We start from the raw sequence: 13,288 nt of genomic DNA on the forward strand, positions 1-13,288 counted from the left end.
GTAACGATTCCGGTACATTGAAACAAAGTATCCCTTCTCACCTGCACTTTATAACATCATACCATTCAGATCTTACTGCCTTTCCACATTAGTCCTCCCAAAGTGCATCACGTCGAACTTCTCCGCATTGACATTCATCATTCACTCTTCTGCACATTTCACCATTCTAGCTATGTCATCCGGAAATCTACAACTATCAACACCAATGTTTATTCTTTGCCAAAATTTGAATGGAAAATTACGTGATGATGTGATAAACTCTATTAAGGACCTGCAGGGCAGAGAGGATGTTTTTTTTCTCCATGGACTCGATCAAAACCTTTCAACATCTTGAATATCTCTATTAAGTAACTTGTTCATAACCTATTGATAAACTCTATTAAGTTGCAGAAGAGACGAAGGCCATTCGCCTCAAATGTATTTTGGAAGATTATCAATTGACTAACAATAACATGATATAATTTTTATTTAAAATTGGATGTTTAAATGTGCAACAATGTTTCGCAGAGAGGTGATTGTTCATGATTACATATCGGTATGTGTGAAAGCACGACGTCATTCGTCGAAATCTACATACACAGTTTTAAACTCACAAAATAATCAAATATCCAAACATTTACATGAACTTGTCGCATGCTACAAAAAGATGCATAGAGAGTGGAAATTCGAAAGCTGATAGTATGGGCAGTGTAATTGATCTCTGATTGTAAATTCCCCCAGTGAACAAGAGCCTGTTACCTACAGATGCATGTTGAATGAATAGAATGACAATAAGTGTTTCCATTCTCACGGATTACTCCAACTTCGAAGATTATGACGAGCCATTAGCAGTGGTCCAACTGCGCAGTGAAATCGGCTAGGTACAATCCTAAATCCGGAGAAGGAGAGAGGTTCTGGCTGCTGATCAAGCTGCATTCATTTATTATGAAGTCTGCGTGTGGTCAGTGTCACAAGCCTCTTCCACAGAAAACATTTTGTGAAAAGCGAACAGAGCACACATTAATTCTTTGGGCCAGGAAACAGGGTGCATTTCTGAAACGGCTTTTCACGTTTTTCAGAATTCACTTTGCAATATTACATTAACAATTGAAGATCAGATCTTCATTATTTCTTTCTTTCCTTGCGACCGTTACTTTATTCTTTCCCTCCTTTTCTTCTTTCTCCCCTATCTTTCTTTCTCTCCTTTCTTTCTTTCCGTCTTTATCTCTTTTTTCTTTCTTACTTTCCCTCTTTCGTCCTTTCTTTCCACCATTCCTTCTTCCCTTCTATCCTTCCTCCCTCCCTTTATTATGTGTAATGCAACGCTGATGCCATATTATAAGACAGCAATTAAGTTATCAATACGATATCTGGTGGTGTAGGTAAGACATGGCTTGTGTCCACAGTTTAAAGCATTCAATAATCTTGTGTTTTGAAACATCAGGTCATCTCCATTCTAATAGCTCATCAAACAATGTCTTGTCAATGCACTAAGAATAGGCGCATTCTGTGTTGTGTAACCTTAAACTTTGCGTTAGCTGTCCCTTCGTAATCAACACCCAACGGCACTCTGATTGCACTCTGCCCTAATTGATACAGTTTTGTAACGAATTGTTTTGGTCTTTGTTGTTCTCTTTCACAAAGGCACAAACCTAATGGTGACAAGAATCAGAAAGTCTCTGGAATAGCGATTGTGGACATTTCACTTCTCAGTGATTTTCTGCCAGAAATACAGATCTTGATCTGGTAAGACTTTCATGCTCCCGAGGACAATGTTCGCAAGCGATTTATTGGGCAATGGTCTGAATTATTAACTTGTTAAAACACACACTGTATGTTTCTTGTGATGTTATTGAATCAATTCTATATTCTTTGAGTATTTAAAATTACGTGTGTTATGTTTTTGTCTGATTCAGTAGCAAGTTAGTAATACTAAATAAAATAATGCCTCACAAGTGCATTGATGATATTGTTTGATACAGACACTGGGGCTGTTCAGATATGAACATGGTTTTTATTATCAACATGGTGAAACTGTCCTGAAGTTACCAAGAATGCTCTCGCTAGCAAAGGAATTTTTCAGATCAAAATGACATTTATGAGAAGAAACATCTTTAACAATGAAAAAATAGCATCGGTGGAAATAGTAGTGTCTGAAGATAAATGTTCTTCAAATTCCTTGTGCAAATGTAAGACGGTCCCTCGGCTATTTTGTTCAAAAATGTGTTCTGTCATCACCAGTTCTGTTAAGCCGTGCTGACGGAAGTTTGCAGAAGTAAGCATAGTGAGATTATAGTCAAAGCTTTTGAATGTTTTTTAATTTCGAGGTCCCATATATTCAATATCATTTAAATATTTATATTGTGATTGATACCCCAGTAAATCATATATATAAATGAACATTGGGTTAGGATTTCATTTAATCTCACACGATTGTTTTTTTTAACTCTGTGTTTTAATTTGTAATGTGGCTAACAATAATGAAATGCTTAAAGTTGCATGATACTCTCGGCGTTGATGTGTCAGGGTACAATTTAGCATCTGCTGAAAATGCAGGATGTGTGATTAGTGCCTGTTGACTTCTTTTTGTCGCCACATTGTGAAACGACACAGCCAAGATGGTCTTGAGATCGGAAGTGGGACGATCAGTTCATGATGATTCGTGACATGCGGGGATGATAAAACAATTGACCACAAGGATGTTTGTAAGAACTGTCCCGATCAAGGCATCATTTTCACAATAACACTTACCAGACCATAATGTGTCAAAAGGACAGATGCATGACTAGAGACCAATAAATACCACGAGCTAGGTGTCACAGTATTCTACACATTCTGGATCAAAAACATCGATGAAGGTTACTTCTATACACGGGGGAAACAGCATAACTGTGTGCATTTCTATGCATGACTACTGCTTAGAGATAATGCAAGTATCAAAGTCTTGGTCGAACATAATAAAAGGATTACGTTGCAAAACAGAATTAGTTGTCAGATGCAAATTATATTCCAATGAGGATAGGCACAGAGAAAATACGATTCAGAATTAGGCCTGCTGTCCTTGGCATGCTGATGAACAGGGGTGAGATTGTCCACATTCTTCACAACGTGCAGTTCGAGCATTGGCCCATTTTGGTCTCCACAATGTTTCCACAAAGTCTCGTTGGGTCTTTAGATGCTTCCAACTCCCAAACTGAGCTGAGTAGAAAGGGTTACTGCCGTTTCACAGGTAGGGTTGCATGAGCATGACCCACTGCAACAGCGAATTCAAAGGAATATATTTTCTCCAATATTTCTCTTTATAGTTATAAGGAACGTTGTGATAATGTGGACTGGGAATCCTCAGTACCAAAACAGAGCCTTCTATCAGTGCATTAAAATACACAGCAAGAATCGTGTTTGTCAGCATCTGTGGAGAGAAAGTAGAGTTAATATTTCGGATCAACGACCCTTTGATGACATTTCTTAAACCCGAAACATTAACTCTGCTTTTCCATCCAATGATGCTGCCTAACCCGATGAGATTTCCAGCATTTTCTGTTTTTATTTTAGATTCTTGTATTCGCAGTAGTTTTTTGTTGTTGAAGGAACGTGTTTATATCTGTAAAGGGTGGATGTGACCATACATTTTAGTAATTGTAAGTATAATTATTTCCCAATTGCAAAATCTTGCCGACAGGCACATCGAGTCATATCAGTTCAAAGACGGGAAAGTGATACTCTATCTTCTGACGGTAATATTACTATTCCGTTTGTGTTTCATTTTAAAAATCATTTGCAGAACTTTTTACCCCTTCTCTCCTGGTTCAGGTTCACAAGCCCCGCATAAGGCAATAATCTGGTGGTATGAGCCTAGATAGAGTCCTGTCAAGCTATTGCACTTGAGAAGTTGGGGTAAAGCCGCAATTGCTTATAGGGCTCTCGCCCTGTACACACGCACACACAGCGACAGGAAGGTTTTCTGGACAGTGAATGGAAAAAAAAAACTTCCCTCATTTATCTTCGGTAGGTTGTGAATGAAGAGAATAATAGCTACCTGAAATGAATTACAAACACCTTCTATAACCAGAGTTCAAATGAGTGAGATCAGCAGCGCATTGAAGTTTTATTAATTATCAATTTATGTCGGGCTAGAAATTCGGAAAATAGCTCTATAACCGAATATTGTGCGGTAATCGATGATTTAGATTTTTTGTTACCACCAGAATAACGCTACGACTGAAGGCCACAACATTCACAAAAAGGTATCAGTTCTGGCATTTGTGGTTAAATCGGCCTTACACGGTATAATAATCTCCGGTCAGAATAGAACAATATGTTGACGGAATTACTCCTTATTTTTGCAACAAAACGAATATGTGTATGTTTAGTAGGTTACAGATAGGGTAGGAATAGATAAAATATTTCCCCTGACGAGGGATTCAAGAACAAGGTGACATGTTGGACTAGAATTTCCCCAAATCCCACCAATGCCCGATTGCTGCCCAACAAAAGGCTAAGGCTGGAAAAATTATCACCATTGAAAACTTAACGAAAATGTTTTTAAAATCCAGCCAGCGAAAACCTTGTGCCTTGCACCCCCAATCTGACCGAAAAAGTGCAATTTAGGGTAGATTGGGTGGTGCCAAAAGAAAATGGGCAAAAAATTTAAAAATCTATAAATATTTAGCCCGAGGCTGCATGTTGGGTAAATAATTTTTCAAAAAACCTAACTAAAAAATTCCCAAAAAATCATTCCCAAGACACTTTAAAATTAAATCACCCCAGCAGATTTTGAAAATAATCATTGTTTTTTTAGTCACTTAACCTTTTCTTGCAGACCTAAAAACATGTCGCCCAGCTCCGTTAACTATAGGCAACCCATACTTACCTATGGGTCCACACTCAGTCAAAAATCGCACCATGGCGATCTGTGGACGCTGGCCGCCGGCGGTCCGCTTCCCAGTGTGACTTCGAAACCGCCAGCATAACTCAGCTGGGGAATGTTCCATCGTCGGGGTTCTCCCCCAACACAACGAATACCGCTGAGAAATCAGGCGGTGAACCACTAAAAATTCTAGCCCCCGATCTTTAATTTAGTGCTGGGCCTTTCAGGAATGAAATCACTTTGCACCTTTTCTCGTAAAGGGTAGTGAGAATCTGGAACACTATCCCCCAAAAGGCAGTGGATGGTGAGGGACAATTGGAGCTTTCAAGACAAATGGATACATTGCTGTTGGGAAGGATATCACAAGATGTGCAGCAAAGTTGGTTAAGTGGCGTTAAGACACAGATCAGCCAATATCTGATTGCATGGCCGAGAAGATCCAAGGGACTGAAAGATCTCCTCCTGTTCCCATGTGTAATGGATACACATGTGAGTATGCTCACATGTTTGTAGAGCTATTGATTTGGGAGTGGCTTCGCTAGTCATGTGATGGTGACAAGACTCAATTAAATCCCAACCAGTTGGGTTCAGGGGATCCACGATGAGGCAGGTGGTTGTGAGCCTGGTGGATGAATGTAATGTGTAGAGTGATGGTTAAACCATTGCTATTAAACCAACTAATACTGAATGGCAAGGTCTTGCTATGAATTCTTAAGCAAAGAACCCATGAAGCAAATGCATTGCACCGTTTTGCTGCAGTGATTATATACAATCATTACTGCTTCTTAAGCTACCTTGATGATTGTTTCCCCTGTAGGTTACTGAACAGAGAGAATGTTTTGTATTTGGTGCAAGGCAAATTATTCCGATTGGATTAATACAACCCGCAAGCGCAACACTTTACAACAATTACAACCCAAGTGAGTAAAGAAGCGGCCTCAAAGTAGTTACTGCTCTGATTCGAATACCCAATGAACCGAGAGTATCCGCCGCTTGATGGTTCAGGAAGTAAATGAACCCCTTTTACTCATGATGTACCGTAAATGTACAGGAGCTGAAACTGTGTCACACACAGATCATACAGTACTAGGTGGGATGGAATCATTCCCTTTAACCCGCTGGAAGCTGTACATGTACAGCAACTGAAGTGAGACACACACAGGCTGTACAATAACAATACTCTAGTCAATAATTTCACCCCAATGTAATTAGCTTGATTATTTGTCCACCAATTGATCGAGCAACAACTCTATGTGGATATGTTCTGTTGGCAGACATTAACATTCAGAATGACTAATTACTGTATCTAACATTCATAGAAGTACTGTATGTTAGCTATTCTGAGGGTTTGATGCTTGGGTTGCAGGTACTAAATGCACCATATTTTACAACGCACCAGAACAAAGCACTATCGTACCAAAGCTCTGTCAAAATGATGTTTGCGAATGTGCTGAAGCTAAGTTTCGATCAATGTACATTAGAAAATAAAATGATAAATATCACCTGTCTTTTGGCTTTTTGCACAATGTGAACTATGCTGTCACAGTCTTTTGTACCTTCAGCATTATTCGGTGTTGTTTTTGCGAATGAGACCAGAGATGCTCATTGGAGCAGAGAGATTTATGGGAAGATGTAATTGGTTCTCGATCATTCTGCCTTTGATATATTTTTGCTACATCACTAACAAACACACTGTACAAGTTGCCACTTACACAGAAAACTGTCATCATGTGAATTTGTCACATGACCCTTTGTTATTTACAGAAGTTGTTGCAGTATATCAGTAGTCCATTAGATGGAACAGTAAGCCACAGGGTGAGCTCCATATTACACTTCTGGCTCCTTAATGAATATGTAATTATAACAATGTAATCATTCTGCATAACTTGCATGGTACTACACAACAAAAGATATGGACTTATTTTTCTATATTTACAAATCAAACTTAACCACTGGTCTTCTGCTTTGAAGAGAATACCTTCGCTCTCAAAAAGAACTTACCAAATTTGGTGTTGAAATTAGACTCATGTTAAGGTCAGCCTGGGGAGAGTTTTTCTCCAAATGCAATCCTTAATCTACATGTGAACTCTCAACAACTTCAGACTCCTTGTCTGACTGACTCCGACTCAGACTTAAATTCTCACCTTCTCTTGGAGTGGTTTCTCATATATCAGATGTCGAATTTTGCCTGGACTCTTTTTGTAACAAGACACTCTGACTCAACAGAAGTTATCGAATCATTCCAATTTAATCTCCTTCCACATCTGTAGATAAAATATGATCAATGTGAACAAACCTAAACTTTCCATATTCAAACATCTTGACCAAATATGTGCAGGGGCCACATATCTTTACTATTCTTCCTGGTAACCTCTTTAAACTTTTATGGTGATGATTCTCCACTTTAACCTTTTGATTCAATTTCACAGTTCTCTCTCTTACTCGACCTTTATCATGATTCTCTTTCTGTCCTAATTGTTTCTCTTTGACTGAATATGCCGAGTTTGACTTTAACACCAAGGACGTGTTTCATGGCTGTCTTTTGAGAAACAACTCTGCTGGTATTCTCCCAGTAATTTTATGAGGAATATTACGATAAATAATCAGAAAATTTGCTAGATTGTGTTCCAATACTAACTGCCGTTTCCTTGGAGATGGATCCAACATTTGCATGATGAACGCATGTTTTACAATTTATACTCTGCACTCTGTTGGAACATTTGTAGTAGGGAGGTATTGTGGACATTTGCTATCTTTAAACACCGTTTCTGCTCATGAACTGTGCACATTCTTCTGAACTAAATTGCAGCATATAATCAGACACAATTTCTTCTGCGATGCCAGATGAAGAAAACAATCTTCGCAAATTGACTAGTGTTTTATTGTTATTATTTTTCACATTGGAAACACATCTACACACTTCGGATCACTATCAATCAAAATGAACAATTGTTGCCCTTCCTGCCTAGCAAAATCTACATGTAACCTTTGCCATACCCTGTGGGGCCATTTATATGGATTTAATGGTAATAATGGTGATATCTTCCTCACCGATTGACATGTTGTATACTGATTAACATTGTACTCTATAGCTTTATTTAAACCTGGCCACCATAAGTAACTGCGCGCAAAACTCTTGGTCCAGCACATTCCCAAATGCTGGTCATGAAGATCTGCTAACAATTTGGACCTGAATTGATTTGGGATAACTTCTCTTGCTGCCCATGTTACATTCTTTATTCACAGACAATTCATTCGTATGAATAAATTATTGATGAATATATTTCTATGATACCTGGTTTGGCCAGCCATTTGCTATGTAATCATGCAGCTTTGACATAACTGGGTCACCTATACCTTCAGCTATGACTGGCAACTCACCAATGTAACAAAAATTGAACACTGAATCACTATTGGGTCTATCTTGTGATGGGGATGGCAACCTGGACATATCATCAGCATTAACACCTGACTTAGGTTCAACAACAATGGGTGTAGCCCAATTACTTTGATCTACTTTAGAGATAATGTTCTCAGTTTGCAGTCTTTGAAGTTCTTGCTGAACTTTCTCCTTGAGTGCGTATGGTACAGGACATGGCTTGCAGTAAACCGGTCTAGCGTCCTGCTGCACTCTGACACTCACCTTGAAGTCTTGGATAGGATAGCTTGTTTCAAGAAACATCTTCAGATCATGCTTACTGACATCATCTGTCGATGCAAATCTCGTTTCCACACCAAAAATATTTTTCTAATTCAGCTTTAGTGCTCCCAACCATTTTCTACATATCAATGCAAGCAAGCCTTCTGCTGCTACTATGAGAGGCAAGCTCTGAAACTGATCCTTGCATTTCACCAGGATGGTGATACATCCTACAACAGCGATTTGATCTCATGAGTAGCCTCGCAGCTCGAAGTTTGATTTCTCCAGTCGAAAATCGCTGAACCTGTCGAGATATAACGATTCTGGTACTACGCTCATGGGGCACCAGTGTTGAATCCCATGGGTATCCGGGTTCCTGCAACATCTACTTGGATGATGATACATCGCAAATCTTTGTAAGATACACTCGGCTTCTGGATGACTGGAATCTCCAGATAGTGCTCAACCTGTTGCTTCTTTTCAATGCTATGTCGTGTATCATTAACAAACACACTCGACAAGATTGCTCTTGCACAGAAAACTGTCATCATGTGACTTTGTCACATGACACTTTATTGGCAGAATTTGCAGTACATCAGTTGTCCACTTGGTGGAACTATAGTCCACTAGGGGGCGCTCTATATTACACTGCAAATGGGAACAGTTTCTCTCCATCAACTCTGTCCAGACCACTCAGGATTTTGAACACATTTATCAAATCTCCTCTCCACCTTCACTGCTCTGAGAACAACACCAGCTTCTCCAGTCTATCCACACAACTGATGTCTCTCATTCCTGCAATCATCCCCTAAATCTTTTCCGCAGCCCGCCGCCACTACCACCCACCCTCCTCCCAAGGCCATCACATGATGCCTCCAGTTGTGGACGAATCAGTGTTTTATAAATGTTCATCATAATTTCCACACTTTTCTACTCTGTGCCTCTATTTATGAAGCCCAGGATCCCGTATGCCTTTCAACTGCATTCACTATCTGCCCTGGCACATTCAACAAATTATCCACGCATACCCCCAGGTCTCTCTATTCCAACACCTGCTTTAGGATTGTACCATGTAGTTTATATGTCTTCTCCTCATTCTTTCCACCAAAATATTTCACTTCACACTTATCTGTGTTAAATTTCATATGCCGTGTTTCCACTCATTTCACCAGTCTGTCTATGGCTTCCTGAATACTATCACTCTTCTGCTCACTTTTTACTATACTTGCAATATATTTATCTTCAGCAATTTTTGAAATTACGCCCTGTACACCCACGTCCAAGTATTTAATATATGTCATGAAAAGTCGTGGCCTGAGAACCGATCGCTGGGAAAAACCACCGTACACCTTCCTCCAGTCCGAAAAACAACTATCCACCACAACACTCTGTTTCCTATCACTTATCCAATTTTGTATTCAGGCTGCCACTAACCCATTTAATCTACAGGCATCAATGTTGCTGGCAAATCTGTTATGTGGCACTTTGTTGAAAGCCTTTTGAAAATCCATGGAGTATACTTCAACCGTATAACCCATATCAACACTCTCTTTTACCACATCAAAACACTCGATCAAGTTGATTAAACATGCATTTGCCTTTAACAACTCTGTGCTGATTTTCCTGAATTGATCGACCCCTATCCAAGTGACTGTTAATTTTGACCCTGATTACTGTTTCGGAATGCTTCCCCATGATCAAGCTTAAACTGACTCGCCTGCAGTCACTGGATTGTCTTTAATCCCTTTTTAGAAGATTTACAATTCACCAGCCCTCTGGCACCACCCAAGTGTCTATGGAGGATTGGAATATTATGGCTCGTACCTCCGCAATTTCCGCCATCCATTCCTGGTGATGTATCTACTTGAAGTGCAAACGTCCTTTCTTATAGCTTGTCTTTATCAATTTTTATCTTGTATCGGGTCTTCACTTCCTGCTCCTTCACTGTGTTTATGGCCGCAGCATCTTCCTTGCTACAGCCAGCTACAAAGTACTCATTTAATTCCTAAGCAGTTCCCTTTGCCGCAGTGCATAAGTCTCCTTTTTGGTCGCTCATCGGCCCCGCACCTCCACTTACAAACCTTTTACTATTTATATGCCTGTAGAAGACTTTTGTATTACCTTTTATGTTGGCTGCCATTCTATTTTAGATTTAAGATAATTGGCAAGGGAACCAGAGGTGAGATGAGGAGATTTTTGTTTTAGACGGAGAATAGTTATGATCTGGAATGCACTGGCTCAAAGGGTGGTAAACACAGATCCAATCGTAACTTTCAAAAAGAAGTTGGATATGTACTTGAAAAGGAAGAAAACTGCAGTGTTTTGGGAAAAAGCAGGGGACTAGGATTAATTGGATAACTCTTTCAAATAACAAGCACAAGCACAATGGCCCTAAATTTCTCCTTTTGTGCTGTGTCCTTCTATGACTATACATGCATCAGCGTTAGATGTAAGTAATCATGTTCTTTTTAAATGTTCCAATAAATAGCTTGGGGATTTTTTAATAAGATGTATGAGTCTCCATACACTGGTACTCAAAGGTAGAATACCGACATCTGTTGAAATAGGAGCACAATTCACCCTGTCGAATTCTGCCCAGTTACTGTCAGACTGACGGTCTGATCTATTTCACAATATTGACCTATTTATTTCTATTCAAATGTTTTTCCCCACACTAGGTCCATTTGAAACACTGGAATAACCTTCGCCCAATGGTCTATCCCATTGGCGATATGTTTTATTCATGCATCTCTGTGCTCTCTCTCAGGTCGCTGCCCTCGCATAAAGCGAAAGTTTTCCCCAGATGTAGAGAGAGAGGAACGGTTGGATTTTGGCTGCTACACAATGATTGTTGAATATGGTAACTGCTCCAGTTTATTCTGTTTTGGAATGTTAAAACTGGGCATGGAGTATCCAACAGTATGCATTCATTCTCAGCATTCTACTATTAAGTGCTGCATTTGCCATTAGCTTTGTAAAGAGACAAATTATTAATTGCTGCACAGCCTTTGGTTGGGGCTGGCGGCGGGGGGATTCATATGTTGGAAAATTTCAATCAACCTGAGTGAGTGAGCAACTGAATGAAGGCATATTATTGCTGAAACCGATTGTATCCAATACATTTAGGAAAAATATTACAATTATTTCATCATCATCACAGCCGGTCCCTCGAACGAGGATGACTTGATTCCACGAGTTCACAGATGTTCAATGAAGGACCCAATGTTCCAGTCCTGAACTCTAATTGAGGGGGTGGAAGATGCCTGTGCATGGATTATTTTTAACGTGTGTTGACCGTTGCACATCAGCTACCACACGGGCTTGACAGAGATAGGCCTTTATCCAGTGGCAAGGATTAAACCAGGACGACTGTAGAATTGCTCTGCTACATGGACATAGTGCGCAAACATATCGCAGTGTGGGCTGGTTCCCCAATCCCACATTTGCAGTTTTCGCACAGTGTAAACGAAACACAACTTGAGAAATGAACGGTTCACCTTTTCTTGGTTAGTATCAAACGATTGTTAAACTAATAACAAAGATAAACAAATCAGCAATGAATATAATCCTTTATGAAGAAAATGAAATGTTTAATACTTGATTTGTAATGATTGATTTGCTCCAATTTTTTTCCCGCCTATAAAGTCACGGTGTTCAATATAAACACAACTGGACAATTCGCCGTCTGTACAGTCTCCATCACAAAACCCATGAAACGTTGTCAGTAAGCTAAACACAAAAATTCTTCATTGTAGAATTCTCGATTTGGGCCCCAGGTGTGTCTGACGTTCCCATATCAGCCTTTCGACAAGCCCGAACTGTAAACCTTCTGTGTCATTTTACAATCGACTAATCGGTCTGAACGATCATGACAATCGCCCAATAATCGTTTAGATTTGAATAGGAGTCTGAAGGTTTGCACTTTTCTTTCGCCATTCTGATATCTGTCACCCATACCCTTAAAAAGTGGAACATCGAGGGCTGGAGAAGCGGAATATTCATCATCAGATAAAGTCTTCTGAACATTTGTGTTTTTTAAAGTGATCTCTCTTTTTAAATTATTTATAATTTCGAGCTTCCCCCATAAGAATCGGATGTTAATCATGAAGTCTCATTGGAGAAAGATTGTTAGGGTCTGCCTGCTCGGATAGATCAATAAACTGTGCTTTGCTGAGACAAGAAATACTAATCTATCACTCGGTGTTTCCAGAAAATGAAAGTAACAAACATGTCACATACTCTGCTCATCTTTAAAATAGCAAACGATGAGAACATTATGGCGAATGACATGCGGCATTATCTCAAACTGAAATGCTGCCAGTTTTAACTGCAGCCGAAGAGAACTTACCTCTGAATGGGGAAGGATGGCAAGACCAAGGATGCAAATAGAAAGTAAGTAAGATTGTGATGAGCATTCTCAATGGTAACATGCTGGGAGACATTGAAGACACTTTTACATGACAGCAGCTACACTCTCATTTCCTTTGGGCTCTCAGCAGCTTAGAATCATCACAAAATACTGACGTCAGCTGTGCCTCAGTGGGTAGCAGATTGTAGGTTCAAGTCTCCCAGTTCAGAGATATGAGCACAGAATCCAGGCTGGCATTATCAGTGCAGTACCGAGGGCGTGCGCATAGTCGGAAGTGCAGTCTTTTGGATAAGACATTAAACGATCCCTTTGAACAAGAGCATGGCAGTTCCCTCTGGTATCCTGATCAAATTATGTCCCTCAACCAACATTGATAAAACAGATTATCTAGTCATATCTTATTGCTGTTTGTGAGAGCTTACTGAGCTCAATA

Source organism: Pristiophorus japonicus, chromosome 19 (assembly GCF_044704955.1).
Source record: "Pristiophorus japonicus isolate sPriJap1 chromosome 19, sPriJap1.hap1, whole genome shotgun sequence".
Classification (NCBI taxonomy): domain Eukaryota; kingdom Metazoa; phylum Chordata; class Chondrichthyes; family Pristiophoridae; genus Pristiophorus; species Pristiophorus japonicus.